The sequence below is a fragment of the Pinus tabuliformis genome, chromosome 1_2, assembly GCF_031772625.1.
Source record: "Pinus tabuliformis cultivar Carrire ecotype Pingquan chromosome 1_2, CPIR1, whole genome shotgun sequence".
NCBI classification, from domain to species: domain Eukaryota; kingdom Viridiplantae; phylum Streptophyta; class Pinopsida; order Pinales; family Pinaceae; genus Pinus; species Pinus tabuliformis.
Window position 1 is genome coordinate 573014066 of NC_142298.1, and position 17979 is coordinate 573032044.

The window sequence follows — 17979 nt, forward strand, 5'->3', positions numbered from 1 at the left end:
TTTCCAGAGAAGGAAGGATCAACTAGCATGCCTCTTGAGCTAGTCCATACAGATGTATGTGGTCCATTTAGGAAAAGGACACCTCGAGGAGAAGAATACTTGATATTATTCATTGACGATTTCTCTAGGTTTGTTTGGTTAGGACTTATGAAGCACAAAGACGAAGCATTCGAGAAATTCAAATCCTTCAAAGCCTTGGTTGAAATTAATCAGGTTACAAAATTAAGTGCCTCAGGTCTGACAGAGGTGGGGAGTTTACCTCAAATGAATTTTTCGATTTCTGTGAAGAACATGGGATAAGAAGAGAATTCTCTATAGCTAGAACTCCTCAGCAAAATGGAGTGGTGGAAAGGATGAACAGAACAGTCCAACAAATGGCTCGTGCTATGCTGGATGATTCTGGAACTCCCGCAACTTTCTGGGGTGAAGCCGCATATGCTACGGTTGTTATTCTCAACAAAACAAATGTCCGAGTGAACAACACTCAAACTCCTCATGAGCTCTGGTATGGTGAGACCCCTTCGGTAAGGCACCTCAAAATCTTTGGGAGCAAATGCTATATTAAGAATACTGATGAGCAACTTGGCAAAGTTGAACCTAGAGCAGATGAATGCATTCTTCTTGGTTATTCTCCACACAGCAAAGCATATAAGTGCTACAATAAAAGACTTGGAACAATTGTTGACAGCATTGATGTAGTGGTTGATGAAAAGGGATACATTCATAGGCAAGTAAATCATGGAAATATCGAAGAAGATGAAGACTACCCTCAAAGACAGAATGATGAAGAAGAAGAACCTCAAGAAGCACCAGAGGAACAGATAAGGATAGAAGAGAAGACTCCATCCCGGTACGTTCAGAAGAATCATCTAGAATCTTAGATTTTGGGGCAGAAAGAAGCAGGTGTACAAACAAGAAGAACAATTGCAGAAGCTTCAAGCTATTTGGCATTACTCTCCTCCACTGAACCACAAAATGTAAAAGAGGCATGCAAAGATGAATGTTGGGTTAAAGCAATGGATGAAGAACTTGAGCAGATCGAAAAGAACAACACTTGGGAGTTGGTTCCTAGACCAAAGAATAAGAATGTTATAGGGACAAAATGGGTCTTCAAAAATAAGTTGAATGAAAATGGGAAAGTAATTAGAAACAAGGCAAGACTTGTTTGTAAAGGGTATGCCCAACAAGAAGGAATAGATTTTGAGGAAACTTTTGCTCCTGTTGCAAGACTTGAGGCCATCCGAATGTTCCTTGCTCTTTCAAATGGACGTGAAATCAGCCTTTCTGAATGGAGACTTAGAAGAAGAAGTATACATTGAGCAGCCAGATGGTTTCATTCTTGGAAATGATCCAAATCTTGTATGTAGACTGAAAAAGGCTCTCTATGGTCTTAAACAAGCTCCAAGGGCTTGGTACTGTCGTTTGGACAAATATCTTCATCAACAAGGTTTTTCAAAAGGATCAGCAGATAGCAATCTTTATATAAAAATTGAAAATGACAAATTGCTAATACTTGTTGTGTATGTAGATGACATTATCTTTGGTAGCAATGAAGAATCTATGAGTCAAAGCTTTGCCTTGGTGATGCAGAAAGAATTCGAAATGTCCTTGCTTGGAGAATTGACATATTTTCTTGGCCTGCAAATCCAACAAAAGGAAGGAGGGATCTTCTTCTCTCAAACCAAGTATCTCAAGCAGATTTTGAAGAAATATGGCATGGAAGATGCAAAACCAGTATGTACACCCATGGTCACAGGATGTAGCCTCAGTGCAAATGATGAATCAGCAGCAGTACATCAACCAACCTACAGATCTATGATTGGAAGTCTACTTTATTTGACAGGTACCCGACCAGACATCATGCATGCAGTGGGAATAGTTGGAAGATTTCAGGCAAATCCAAAGGAAACTCATCTTCAGGCAGTAAAGAGAATCTTCAAATATCTTCAAGGGACTCAAAATTATGGCTTATGGTATCCTAGAGATACAGATCTCACACTTCATGCTTATACTGATGCAGATTGGGCCGGAAGCGTGGATCATAGGAAGAGCACAAGTGGTGGTGCATTCTTTATGGGTTCCAGATTAGTATCTTGGTTCAGCAAGAAACAGAGTTCGATTGCCTTGTCTACAGCTGAAGCAGAATATGTTGCTGTTGCATCTTGCTGCACTCAACTCCTTTGGATGATGCAGACCTTGCAGGATTTTCAAATCACTTGTACACCACCCATCTCCATCTTATGTGATAATACAAGTGCAATCAGCATTTCAAAGAACCCAGTCATGCATTCAAAAACCAAGCACATACCAATCAAGTATCACTTTCTCCGGGAACAAGTGCTTGAACAAAAGGTCAAGTTGGAGTATGTTCCTTCTAAGGAACAAGTTGCTGATATACTCACCAAACCATTGCCTAGGGAGACCTTTGAATACCTCAGGCAAAAGCTGGGGGTTGTTGATGCATCATCTTGTTGTTGAATCTCTTCTGATTGTTGGTTGTACGCAAGGTTCATCTGAAGTATATGCGTACATGTGCTGGGTTGCGGATTGGTCAAAGATCGAATGGCACAGGTTCAGGGGGAGCATATCATGCATTGTTGGCATTATGGAGGAAGTACAGAAGGAGATCATTGCTACAATACGTCTCTATCTCTTTCATGGTCATTTCTGGTGTTTGATGGATTATGGTTCTTCTTTGTAGATCTGGTTTATAGTCAGGGGGAGCATAACCCTTTGCCCTTGATGTCAAAGGGGGAGAGTGATTGGTTGTTGTTGCCATCAAGTCCAAAGGGGGAGATTGTTGGCATTATGATACATATGTTGTACTTGATGGCAACCCACTCATCTCAGATGATAAATTATAGTGCAGCAAAGTTCACGCACTTTCATGAAGATAAAAGTTTCTTTCATGAAGATAAAAGTTTCCTTCATGTAGAGAAAAGTTCACGTACTTATATGCAGAGAAAAGTTTATTTCATGTAGAGAAAAGTTCACACACTTTTATGCAGAGAAAAGTTTATTTCATATAGAGAAAAGTTCACGCACTTTTATGCAGAGAAAAGTTTATTTCATGTAGAGAAAAGTTCACGCACTTTTATGGAGAGAAAAGTTTATTTCATGTAGAGAAAAAGCTCACGCACTTTCATGCAGAGAAAAGTTCCTTTCATGAAGAGAAAATTTCACGCACTTTCATGGTTGGCTCATGGTATTAGTCCGACAATTTTTGATCCTATGGTTTTGGTCCGTGGTATTGCATCCAAAAGTGTTGATCTCATGCACTTTCATGGTTGGTTCATGGTATTAGTCCTATAGTTTTTGATCCTATGGTTTTGGTTCATGGTATTGCATCCAAAAGTGTTGATCTCACGCACTTTCATGGTTGGTTCATGGTATTAGTCCAACAGGTTTTTTGATCCTATGGTTTTGGACCATGGTATTGTGGAAGGCCTAAGACTATAAAAGAGGAAGGAGATCATTTGGCAAAGAATCATCGAATGAATTGAATATCTAATAAGTGCTAGATCTGAAATATTTGTGATTGGGTTATGGTGCAGATCTGGATCTGAATGAAGGAGGAACCTTAGCGCATAAAGAAGGATAAGTTCTTTTCATGGGTCATAATCTTTATGCTTGAATAATAGTATCTTTGCATGATTTTGATCTGTTATATGAGGCGCATGCTTGATCTATAAATCTGACAATCTAGGTTAATTAGTGTCCGAATATTTGAAAGAAGGAGTTATCCTTTATAGATCTGCACGCAGGTTTCAGGTTGTTGAAGTAGCGTATATCTTTAAATTATGATCTAGCTACCTCTGTCTATTGCTGCAGTATTCTGGGTTCAGAATTTGGTGTGTGGTAATTGTTACTGTGTTCTGGGTACAGCTGTCAGAGAAGTGTTTACTTGATTCAGTGCTAATTGGGAAAAGGAGATTGTTTGATGCAGATATACTTGATAATTGATTGATGTTCATGGATCCAGTCTGAAAATTTATGAAACGTGGTCCCTGGAAGAAAGGGAAGGTTGTAGCCTTCAGTAGGCCAGCACCTACGTACTAGTATCTTGGCTAGTACAAGAGCTAGGAGGGTTGTAGCTCTCTGCAGGTTGTAGCCTGCGTACTGGTAAAGGACTGCACCAGTACAAGATCATTGTAAAAGGAGTTTCTAATTGAAAGAAGATAGAGACATATTGCAGCAGGTGGTTTTCACCCACATTGGGTTTCCACCTTATATCTGGTGTTCTTTTGTGTGACTGTTTGCTTTTCTTGTTCCTGCTCATTATTTTATGATACTAACATACAAAGTAATGATCAATATTTGAAGAATTATTCAAAGTATAAATAAGGAATATAGATTGATAAGAATTTGATAATACTGATTCACCCCCCCCCCCTCTCAGTATTATTTCCAACACCGTCATCAATACAAAGTCCCAAGGGGAGGAAGCATGAAAGGTGGCACTCTCTACCCAAATTATGGTACATGGAAACAAAAGAAGTTTGGCTCACCAAATAAGAATGCACAGGGACAGTTTGCTAACAGACAGTTGAAATCACTAGAGTGTCTTCTCACCATAGCAAAGCCATTAATGCCAGTTTGTGCAAAGGTCCTATCTATTACAATGGCTTGGAAGAAGTTAATTCCTCATGTTTATCATACTCGCTATATCATCTCATGAAGAGATTTGCATCAATAAATCCATACCTTCCTTAACCCAGAATGTAGATGCATTGATTTTGTTCTCCCTGCTTCATTTCTCATCCTAGAATTCTCTTTCAAGGAGACAAGGTTGTGCTTTGCGAGCTCCTTGTAAAGACCCGGGGTTGGATATCCTAATGTTTTGACCACACTATATTAAAGGCTCTTTTATCTACCCTGTTGATCATATGTTCCAAGTACAAACTCAAAATACCATATGGAAGACACGTGATCCCCATGCATGAGAGGCATAACATATACGTTTTCTTGGAGAGTTTCTTTCCCTGTCATTCTTACATTCTTCCTCATGCTGAAAGAACGCATTCCTCCATAGCTGGAATTCCATAAAACCAACCTAAGAAGCCAATGATCTTGAAATATGTGTGAGTATGTGCCAAGCTACAGGTGTTGTGGTAGAAATGGAAGGAAAGAATTGTGTTTAAAATTTGAAGGCAGAGTTGTAGAGTAAGCAACATGAAATCTCATTACCCACTTATTTAAATCAATGTTCACTGCAAATGAGATTAGGTATACTTGAAATCACATTATCCACTTGTCTGATTCATCATTGTAATGAGCCGAGGTATACAAATTTAAGGGATTCCCAAATAGCAGCCAGTAACTAAAATTCTTTATGCCAACACCATGGAACTAGAGGGGATGGATTCAATGGAGATCATTACCTTGCGTTATAATTTCCTAGGTGGAAGAGGTTTTTCATTGTTTGAATTTCGGGTGAGATACCTAGAGAAGCTTTCAATGAGGGAAAACATTCTTGGTGTCTGGTTGTGGATATATTTTTTAGTATTGTGGGTTGGTATTTATGAGAAATAAATCCAACAGACATCCTTCGTCTGTGTGGTCTCATAACCCATTTTGGGGGTGGTATTTACAGCAAATGCCTACTGTTGGGAAATTCATCACTCATTTGTCACTAATTAGATAGATATATTGATGGAAAATATGAGGCATTATCATCATTCTCATGCCAGTTCTCTCTCTTCTGTAACATTTCTAAATAATTCCGTTGGGATGTTGAATTTTTACATCTACAGTTAGTATTCATCATTGAATTAAACCAAAAATATAGGGGCATGCCTTGAATACCCCTAACTTGTGGACATTGTCAATATCTTTCCAATGGTCCAAATAAAAAATGCCCCCCATCAGTATTTGTAGGTGCATTTTCCCTTTCTTGCATTGGTGTATCATAGTCATTTGTCATGCATATCTTGTGAAAAATTTTGTTTGAAACTCTGTTATGAGGTTATTGTGGTGATAAGTTGAAAGATTCAAAGAAATATTCATCATGAATCAAGGAAATCCTAGTTAGCTTTTCAAACAATACATACTAGAGCCCCCTAGTAAATCAACAATCTTCCAAAGCTTCCAGATTCTTGATGATATGTATGAAGCCTCTACGAGCACTTGCATCCTTGTGAGATCTCTCAATTGTGAGAAAAATAGGGCCTAGTTTCAACCATTTACTCATGCAGGAAAAGGAAGAAGACAATAAATCTATAAACATTTGCAGCTCTTTATCAGTTTTTGGTTATAAAATAACTATGCCACATCAGACTATATGATTACTTGTACAACAATGTGAAATTCTTTGATAAATGAGACTCAATATAGATTCCAAAGTGGAACAACTTTACTTTGTATCGAAACAAACTTGTTACAATATGACTAATGAGAAAATCGTGCATTTTCAATGCAACTATAAAAAATACTACTCGAACTGATGATCTATATCAGTATATGTCAAACAAAAAATAAATTCAGATCGCATTAGTCCACTCCTAAAAAAAAAATTATTGTATGCAAACAAATTTGCAACTAACCAAACAATGTGAAATGAATTTTCAATGAAATTATCAAATGTATTACACAAATTGATGATATATATACAAAAAACAAGAGCATTTATCAACCAAAATTAAGACATCATGTCTATAAAATGCCAGTCATTGTACAATCAACTATATTATATGTTCTCTGTTTAAAAAATTGTTTAAAAAGTGAACAAAGGTAATCAAAATTACAATCAGAAGTAGGAAAAACCCTGTATTTTTCATGAACTCTCACTTCCAAAAGAGAAAAATCTGAACCAAAAACTTGTGCTGCTTGTAAATTTGAAGATTTGCTCTTGTGAAAATCAGACAAAATCGTGCATGGAAGTAAGTTTAACAGCTCAGTTGTGGTGGGATCAATCCTTGGATCAGAACTGCTCTATTTATACTGACTGATGAGATCAAATCAGATGATGGGGAGGGATCAACACTTAGTGTACTATGAGCTACTTTATTCTTACTAACTACTTTCACTTACTTCAACAGCCTATATTTACTGACAAAATCATGCATGCATTTGCTGACAAAATAGTGCATGTTGATGCATGTAGATATCCTACTTGTGAATTTGTAAAATAATATCAATTGAAAAAATCTGAAATTTTAAAAAATAATGTATACTTTCTATTTCTAGACAAAAATGGTATTTGGAATGGAATTGTAATTAAAAGTTCGATATGAATGCATACAGTAATTTTTATTTTTATTTTTTATTAATGTCAAATAAGGAATTTAGTAATTACTAAAGGAAAAAAAAATAGATATTTTTCCTTATTTCAAATAAGCAATTAGTTCAAATGAAGAATTTAGTAATTATTAAAAAAAAAAAAAAGTAGAGTTTTTCTTTATTTAAAATAAGGAATTTAAGAATTTATTAATTATTCCCTATCTCTATTTTTCTAGCAATATAACTTGTCTCATATAAAACCTCAAGAAATATGCTTGGTAACACCCTTGAAATAATATCTTCTCCTATTTATTAAATATTTTGTATTTCCACTTTTCAACTTGAGTCACAAAGAAATAATAAATCTAGTTAATATGCTAATATCAAGGACAAGTTTGACTTGGCGTCTAGGTTAGTTGGGGCTTTTTTCACAATTAGGTGATGGGGAGCACTATTTGCCATCATTATAAACCATAGGTATATAGATGATGTATGGGTGTTAATGTGAGGATAATTTTTCCCCACAATGATGGCCTTGTTTGAGGCCTTGGACATCATCTAAGGAGAAACACCATTATCATCCCAGCGCCTACAAGTGGTTTTGGTGGGTTAGTAATAATACAGACTATGAACATGGTACAAAACCACCTCCCAATGACTCTAAGGTGAATGGTTGGCCTAGTGGTGCTCATCACCAATATCAAGGTTTCTTGTTGGTGGCTAGTGTCCTACTTACTTTTGTCTACTACCCAATATTGTGACATTTTTATATGTCGATGTACCAACAAATAATACATTGAATTAGTGTTGTTTGATCTTGAGGTTTCCTTAATACAGTTTGCGCAAAATTTGACCTCTAAATGGACTATAGTCCCCAACCATCAAGTGAGAGTCCTTGAACACTCTATCTCCATGATCTAATGGATAATGCAGGATGATATGATAATATCGAGGACATGTTTGACATGGCATCTAGGTTAGCTGGGGATTTTTGCACAATTAGGAGATGGGGAGCACTATTTGCCATCATTATAAACCATAGTTATATAGATGTTGTATGGGGGTTAATGTGAGGATAATTTTTTCCCACATGGATGGCTTTGTTTGGGGCCTTGGACATCATGTAAGGAGAAACACCATTATCATCCCAGGGCCTACGAGTAGTTTTGGTTGGTTTAGTAATAATACAGACTATGCACATGGTACAAAACCACCTCCCAGTGCCTCTAAGGTGAATGGTTGGCCTAGTGGTGCTCATCGCCATCATCAAGGTTTCTTGTTGGTGGATAGTGTCCTACTTACTAATGTCTACTACACAATATTGTGACATTTTGATAGGTCAATGTACCAAAAACTAATACATTTCATTAGTGTTGGTTGACCTTGAGGTGTCTTTGATACAGTTAGCTCGAAATTTGACCTCTTGATGGACTATAGTCCCCAACCATGGAGTGAGAGTCCTTGAACCCTCTACTCCATGACCTAATGGATAATGTAGGATGATATGCTAATATTGAGGACAAGTTTGACATGGCATCTAGGTTAGTTGGGGCATTTTGCACAATTAGGTGATGGGGAGCACTATTTGCCATCATTATAAACCATAGGTGTATAGATGTTGTATGGGTGTTAATGTGAGGATAATTTTTCCCCACAAGGATGGCTTTGTTTTGGGCCTTGGAAATCATCTAAGGAGAAACACCATTATCATCCTAGGGCCTACGAGTGGTTTTAGTGTGTTAGTAATAATACAGACTATGCATATGGTACAAAACCACCTCCCAATGCCTCTACGGTGAATGGTTGGCCTAGTGGTGCTCATCTCAAATATCAAGGTTTCTTGTTGGTGGCTAGTGTCCTACTTACTAATGTCTACTATCTAATATTATCCAATATTGTGACATTTTGATAGGTCGATGTACCAACAAATAATACATTGAATTAGTGTTGGTCAACCTTGAGGTGTCCTTAATACAGTTAGCCGAAAATTTGACCTCCCGATGGACTATAGTGCCCAACCATCAAGTGAGAGTCCTAGAACCCTCTATCTCCATGAGCTAATGGATAATGTAGGATGATATGATAATATCGAGTACATGTTTGACATGGCATCTAGGTTAGTTGGGGCTTTCTACACAATTAGGTGATGGGGAGCACTATTTGCCATCATTATAAACCATAGGTATATAGATGTTGTATAGGTGCTAATGTGAGGATAATTTTCCCAGGCAAGGATGGATTTGTTTGGGGCCTTAGACATCATCTAAGGAGAAACACCATTGTCATCCTAGGGCGTAGGAGTGGTTTTGGTTGGTTTAGTAATAATACAGACTATGCACATGGTACAAAACCACCTCCCATTGCCTCTAAGGTGAATGGTTGGCCTAGTGGTGCTCATCGCCAACATCAAGGTTTCTTGTTGGTGGCTAGTGTCCTACTTACTAATGTCTACTACCTAATATTATGACATTTTGACAGGTCAATGTACCAACAACTAATACATTACATTATTTTTGGTTGACCTTGAGGTGTCCTTGATACAGTTAACCTGAAATTCAACCTCTTGATGGACTATAGTCCCCAACCATGGAGTGAGAGTCCTTTAACCCCCTATCTCCATGAGCTAATGGATAATGTAGTATGATATGCTAATATTTAGGACAAGTTTGACATGGCATCTAGGTAGTTGGGGATTTTTGCACAATTAGGTGATGGGAAGCACTATTCGCCATCATTATAAACCATAGGTATATAGATCTTGTATGGGTGTTAATGTGAGGATAATTTTTCCCCACAAAGATGGCTTTGTTTGGGGCCTTGGACATCATCTATGGAGAAACACCATTATCATCACAGCGCCTACCAGTGCTTTTGGTGGGTTAGTAATAATATAGACTATGGACATGTGTTGTGGCCAGCAACACCCCCCCTTGTTCATTTAAGTGTTGTCCAAAATACTAAATGAATGGGGACCCTTAGTTAAATTTTAGAAAAAAAAAGCAAGAGTTTCCTTTCTTCAAAATAAGGTTACCATCATAAGCTTAGAAAGGTCTTTTGAATATTTTTTAACCTAAGTCTATGATAAGGGAAATATCTTTAAAGCCGTGTTGCAAAAAAGATAGGAAATGCCTCCATTTCTCTATAATATCGGTATGCGCAAGACTCTCCTGTTAAGCATAATATCACATCGCAATAAAGTAATACTCATAAGGAAAAAACTTCAAGATTTACCGATCTGCGATAACACCGATCGCAAGATCGCATATCGCAGAAATGAGCTGACAAGATTCGGCAAACATTAAACTTCTGCGACCTCCGATGTTGCGATCGCTGCAATATTCTATTCGTATGTTTGCGCGATCTGCGATGGTGCGATTTGCAATGGCAAGATCTGCGATGTTACGTAAGCAAATCATAAATCACTTCATCAAAAATCCTTCAGGCACGCTATTCAAAGAAAAGTCACTTACCATAATCTGACTCAAGATCATGCGCTTTTAATGATAGTAAAGGAATTAGTTGTCAGCTATTAAATGAAATAAAGACGCGTGCTTTTGTAAAGAATTACTTCACGTAAGGTGGCATATTTGATATATCTGTTGCATTTAAAACTCTCCCATCACCATTCTTGATCAGTCATTTCCATTTCACTCGTAAGCTGCAGGAATAAAGAGCTAAAGACGATTCAAAGCCAAACGCAGGAAGAAATGGGAAAGAAAAATAAAGCTCAAGGCTCTGAGGCGAAGGAAAAGACGAAGGAGATGGCGCCTTTGTATACAGACACAGCCTGTAACAGAGACGCAGGGATATTGACATGGGAAAGCATGTACAGACTGCTTGAAGAAGAGAATCCAAGAATAATGAAGGTTGCTGCGGTCGCGGGCTCACAACGCTCTTCCGAGGCGTCCTTAGAGGAGCTAGCATGTTCATTTCTTCACCGGATAGCAGCAAGGCCCAAAATTCTACCATATACGGATATGATCAAGTGGATACTTGACAATGCAGAGATGAACAACAGACAATTCAGGATTCAAGGACATGGGCTCATCGGATCATTCGCTGCACAAGATTTAAAGCTTATGTATCATCTTCCTGAACTGCAGGCAACTTACAATGCACAATTTGTTAAGAAATTTGTGGCAGAGAACCCAAACCTAGTAGAGACCACCAAAGATTGGTCTAGAAAAGAGGAGCCGCTCAAAAAAGACAAAAATAGTATGTACAGCACTGGTTTCCTCACCTCTCCGTATTGTTTTGCTGCGGCCATGCTTTGTAGATTATTTGGGATGTCGGATATCAATAAGTTTTCGTCTGAATGGCTACCATTAATAGATGCTGCCACAAATGCCGATATTATGGATTGGGCCAAGACCTTTTCTGATAATCTATACATGGCTGTTATCAATTACCGGTCTAAAAGATCCTTGTCTCAAAGGATCTATCCTCCTTTTTATCTGTCTGCATATGTTATGGATTCTATTTGTTATGTGTCTAAATTTCCCACTATGGGTTGGAAATGGACTACCCAGGACCCATTACCTATCCATGTTTATCATAAGATGTTATGGGATTCTCAGTTCGTCCCACACTTCTACCAAATTTGTCACGGGCTTATCTTACCCTTGTATAGAATGATGTATGATGAAGACCCCCCGAGGTGCTCACCCGAGGCACAGATAGATATCATCCCCATCGAAAGATGGTTCAGGGAAGAATGGTTCACCTATATTAGAGTGTTTGGAAGCACTGTACCTCCTCATGTCCTACCTCTGTATATCCCCGATAAACTTTTGGCTCGGGAAATTGCATATCAAACCTATTCAGAAGGCGGCCTGACCAAAGACCTAAAAGACAAAAAGAAGGCCATATGGCCTCAGTTTCCTGTAGCTCGTGGGGCCTTTTCATTGTTTTATGTAGGACACGCTTTCACCGAAGTGGAGAATGTGATGTGTCTACAATTATTTAAATTCCCAGCAAGGCCATTTGACCCAAATGAAGTTGCCCAAGATTTCACAACGAACGTCAAAATAAAAGTATTCGTTGGAAATAAATATTTGTTTGATGATTTATTTCAGAGTAGAAGCTCACTCCAGGAAATTTTGCGGGAAGCTTAGTCAAAGTTGTCTCCAGATGACCTCCAAAGATTCATGTTATACAGGGAAAGAAGGCTGGCCAGTGTTCCTCTAGAGAAGCTGCAACTGCCTGCCAGAGAACCAACTCCAAGCGTTAGCCTCAGTGGAAACTCTAGCACTTCCAGATCTAAATCTAACACTACGCAAGGAGTGCCTGAACATTCCAAAGGGTCTAGAAATGACCAAGGAAAGAACGAAGAAACAGCTAACGATACGGCTTAGTCAAGTGCAATGTCGTAACAGCAGGTTATCGCCTCCCCGCCAAGAGATGTCCCCCCTCTTGACATTGAAGCGCCACCCATCACAACAGAACTGGACAAAGAATGGGAAACCTTCAATGAGCTGATCAATCTTGAAGGGCAAGCCCTAAGAACACCTGTGAACAATACACAGGTAGCGCAAGAAGTGGTTTTGACCATAGTCAGCAGTGTCACAGAAATGGAGCACATTCCTATCGCTCCACCTTCTGAGCTTCTACTTAATGTAGAAGAAATTCCCCCGACTGGATGTATTCTATAATCCCCAACATAAAGCAGTTGTAAGGAGACAGAGGAAGAAAAGAAAACTAGAAAATACACTGTCACAAGATGCTGAACATTTGGACGTCTTATGGAAAGACCCCAACAATAACCCAACTGAAAATCTCACTAAGTTGTCTCAGATCGTAGGAGCATATGCTTCTGCAACTATTGACAAGGCATCGGAAGTTCAGCAACTGTTGAAAGAACAAGAAGATCAAATACAGCTACTACAACGACAATTGCAACAAGCCAATGCTAATATTGAAGCTTCCAAACAGCTCGAGAAGTTGCAGGAAGACTTTCAGCAAATGCAGATAGGCTATCAAAGAAGTCTAGATGAGAAAGGAAAACAATTGCAAATTTTACAAGAAATAAATAAAGATGAGCCTAAGCTTGCGGAATTTATTGCAGAATCTATTGGCTTAAATGAGAAACTACTATAGCAACAGGAAGAGTTGGGACGTAAGATATGACAGTGGAGTCACTATTGCGAGCTGAGTGATAAAATCACCAATCCAGTGGTAGACTTGCAGAGTGACTATGATCAGAGTGACAGACGAGTGACGGAATACTTAGCTTGGTAGGATGAAGATGAAGGGAAAAGAGCAAGTGCACCCAGAATAAATGAGAATCATAAAGAATTGCTCTTTAATAAATGGGACGATCAAATCAGGCAGGTGGAACAAGCAGCGGAGACAGCGGCCACACAAGCAAGCATTCTTATCGACTGTGTAAATGAGAATTTACGCAGGGCCAATTTAATCAAAGAGACCACCCCGGGGTACCTACCAAATAAACTACGACTGGAAGCAGAAGGCGCAGGAAAAGGGAAAAGCGATCCAAGCATTAAACAGGTTAAATTGGGAGTGTTACTGGGCATACTTGGTCAAACCGCATAGTCAATGGATGACTGTGAAATGCATCATAAACGCGGCCAAAAAAGTAGTGCCAGCTCTCATAGATTCTGTTTTTGCAGCCAAGCTCAGCGCAGAAGTCAGCCAGCCGACTCTCCTGAAGCCCATGATGAACACTTGCAACTTTAAAGACCAAATTCAGAAGTAGCCTTATTTTAGAATGTTGTTTTTTCTTTAAAACTAAATTAGAAAAAGGACGGTCATTTGAAAACCGCATCCTAAATTTTGTAAATACACTATTATTAGAATTAGGAAGTAGTATTTTAACCCTTCTCATGCATTTTGAGAAGGGTCCAGAAATTTGTCAGAAACTTGTCCTCGGAAAATGCACTTCTGCACCCTCAGAGGAGGTTTTGATGAATGGATGGATCGAGATTTATTAATGTTTGCATTTGATGTCTGCTACTGATGTTGCACTTTTGTACTCTTAGTAGATGTTAGAACAAGTAGAGATAAATCGTTTTTGCTTGAAGCTTATGAGTAGGATTAGTCATAAATGGTACTTTTATCTCTTGGCCTTTTCTGCTTATATTCTTAAAGTGATATACAGTTTTCAGTTGTTTATATGTTACTACATGAATGTATGAGTTACCATTTGGCACTTCTGTACGGTGGAGCCATTTATTTATGTCTGATATATGAATAACTTATTACGCGATATGTTGTTCACAACTGTTTTGCCTAACTTTTTATGCAAAGTTGTTTATCTTAATTGATTTCTATTCTTATGATAGCTGAATGATCTTTATTACTAGTTATTGTTTGAAATCTCTTTAGATCGCATAATAGAAGAAATAAACCTCGGGTTAGCGTAGATTAGATGTGTTGTTTCTCATTAGATTACAATAGCATAGAGTTAGTTTAAAAGTTTGAATTAAATTAGCTTTAAGTATTCTTAGATCAACAACATCCAACTCTGCACACACACACATACACCCTTAGATTGGGAAACTGGTCCCATTATCCCCAGTCGGACCTGCTATACCAAACGGATAAGGAGCTGCCAACCAAGGTCCGGACCGGGTGGGTATCCCCCTTGTTGTCGACCTGATTTTCGGGGCTTCAACATATTTGGCACTAGAAGGAGGACCTGAACATAATGTCTGTTGGAATGATTTTCAATTGTAACATTTGAATCAGGATGGCTGCTCACAAACTTCCCATTTGGAGTTGCATCCATGTTCCTACCTCTTCCAACACTCCACTTGAAGTGGTAAGACTCTTGTCTCAGGTAAAATTCAATGGTAAGAATAATTCTTCTGCTTTTAATCATGCTCTTCAATTTATTCAAAGAGTTTCAAGTTCGGATGTTCAAAGAATTGATGAAGGCGTTTTATGCAGAATTTTTACTCTTACATTCACGGTGGAAGCTAGAAAATGGTGCAGAACCCTCCCAGTTGCCTCAATTCATAGCTGGGACCAATTCGTCAAGACTTTCATTTGTGAATTTGGTTGTTATGACTATGACCAGGTATATGATGAAATTGATTATCTACAGAAACAAGATGAATCTGTTAGGGATTTTAATATGCAATTTCATCTTAATTGTCTAAAGTATGATCTTGAAAGTGAACTCATGGATGAAGAATCTTCAGATTATGCTGAGCATTCCCTGCCTCCTATGTCTGATCAAGCAGAAATTAGTCCAAGATTTGTCTCATTTTCTTCTAATGTGAATGAGAATTCCAATTTGAATATACAAATCAACCATGATGAAGAAAGTTCCCAAAGCCTAGGAGACATGCATGCTCTAATGCAAGAAGACAAAAGTGAGAATGCTGGAGGAAAGCCTGCCTTGGAACCAGGAGATGACTTTGATACAAGGTCAGATAATATCGTTGCAAATCAACAAATGCAGATGCCAAGGTTAGAACAACAAACTATTTCTCGTTCAAAAAGTATCAGTACACAAAGGTATGATCTAAAGCCTGATGTCTATGATGAATCTGATCAACAAAGATTTTTCCATGATGATATTTTCAAATGCATTGTTCCAGAATCGCATTTTTCTCTTTATCCTGATGTTTTTAGTGATGATAATTTTTCCCCTCTCAATATTAAAGATATCTCAAAAAGTACAGAGGATTATTCAAATGAGTCATCATTAGGTTTTCAAGATAAAAAGACAGCTATAGAACATCCTTTGATCATTTTCAAACAAAAACCACTTGACCTTCCTTGTCTGAAAATATATGACGAAAAAGAGAAATCTAGGGAAACCTGTAAAATCATTTATGATAGCCACTTTGACAACGATGATGTTGTTGATTTATCCCAAGTAACTCAACAAAGCTCAGATAATGAGAGATATTCTAATTCAAGAATCATATCAGTCAAACCTCATTTCAAAGTAAAAGATCATTTGCATGATTTTACTATCCAAGACAATACCCCGATCTATGATTCATATCATGAGGAAACCCCCATGCCCGTTCACAATCATAACTTGTCTTCTGATTCACAAGACGGAATTCGAAATTGCTCGGATCCCATAATTCTGGCCAGTTCTTGTGAAAAACAAGATATTCCAAGTCAATCCCAGTTGTGCTGTAACATTATTTGTACAGATAATCATTTCTTTCTTTCTCAATTGCACTTTTTGTACAAAATCGGATTGTGTTTTAAATTTTCAGACTTTTGATAGATTACTATGGTATGTTGAGCACCTTATCAAATAGCATTCGAAAGATGTGCTACCATTTTGGAAAGCTAAACTGTGTCAAGGAAGTATAGAACTTTTTCAATTCCAAGATCAATCAATATCAGACTTCCTTAAAAAACTTCTTTGGCATCCAAAACACCATCAACGAAGGAAGGTACCTTTCGAAACTTGTCGGCAATTCGCGCCAATTGATAAATCTCTTTCCAAAAATTTCCATCTATTCTTCATTGATTTATTTAGTGATTTATATATGGAAACTTTCCTTTTACAAGAAATTGCTAAAAGCTTGACTTTAACGCAAAGTAGGTTACAGGCCATTAAAACTGAAAAATCATATTCGCAACCTGGCTTGTCATCTTTCCTATTACGAGATCATCAATCCATAAGAGAAATTCATCCTGATTTTTGTGATCCAATAGGTATCTAGTTGGAAAGAAGTTTTCATGAGAAAGAAATTTCAGACAGAATTCCAACTGAAGTTACTCATTCTTATTCCACATCCAACATTAACAATCCAAGAAATGTTTTGTTCTTAACACTGATGTTTGAAAGTTACATACGTGTAGGAATAAAAATGAAAAGATGGTTCCACTGGAAATATCATTTCACCTAGTTAATTTTCTGTATATAGTTAGAATAGGAGTAGGAGTAATTTAGCTAGGTTATTTGGTTTTTAATTTACTTTTAATAGTTAGTAGGCAAAAAAAGAGAAAAGATTATCCCTATTCTGTACATAATCGTAGGGAATGTCTACCTCTCATTTCGTTAAACATTTTTCTCCATAATAAAATTTGCTATGGTTAACAACATTTGACATTTACTAAAGACACCTTTTCTCTATCAAGATTTTGAACTTCTGCTTCTATAAATAGCAACTCTTTTGGAAACTTGATCTTTATTATCAATAGAACTTTAACCCAGATATGATACTAGTTTCAACTCCAAGAAATTTGAAGAAAGCAATCTTAGTGAAGAAATTGTTTTATGTCAGTACAATGAAAGGCATCAATAACAAAATAAGGATTCCCTGTAGAAACAACCATTTCCAAAAAGCTCTATTATTGTCGTCCAGAACTTTCTTAAGGAAAAAAAAATTGACTTCCTCCCTGCAAAAGAAAATCGCAGCATTTAGAAAAAGACCCAAGGATACACTATATCTTGAAGAATAAGAGGTCTCATCATGAGCCGCTTATCATGATCACAGATATTATAACTTGCTGACTTTGCCATTACTGTCCACCAAAACAGGGCAACGACTTAAGATTACTGAAATCATAAGACAAGGGGTCTCATCGCGAGCCAGCTTGTTCAGCAAAAGTGTAAATCAAGTGAATGACTGTGTCATAATTTGTCTACCAAACCAAGACATTGTTCTTTAAGGATAAAGAAAAGGAAAAAGTATCAATCTGGGTTTTTTCTTTAAGAGTTGTAGATCACCTTAAGCAGGATAAAGGATCATTACTGGGTAATAGGTAACCCTGTCAAGGCTATGGACGCCTGCTGGCAACAGAGGCTCTACCTGCGACAAAGGA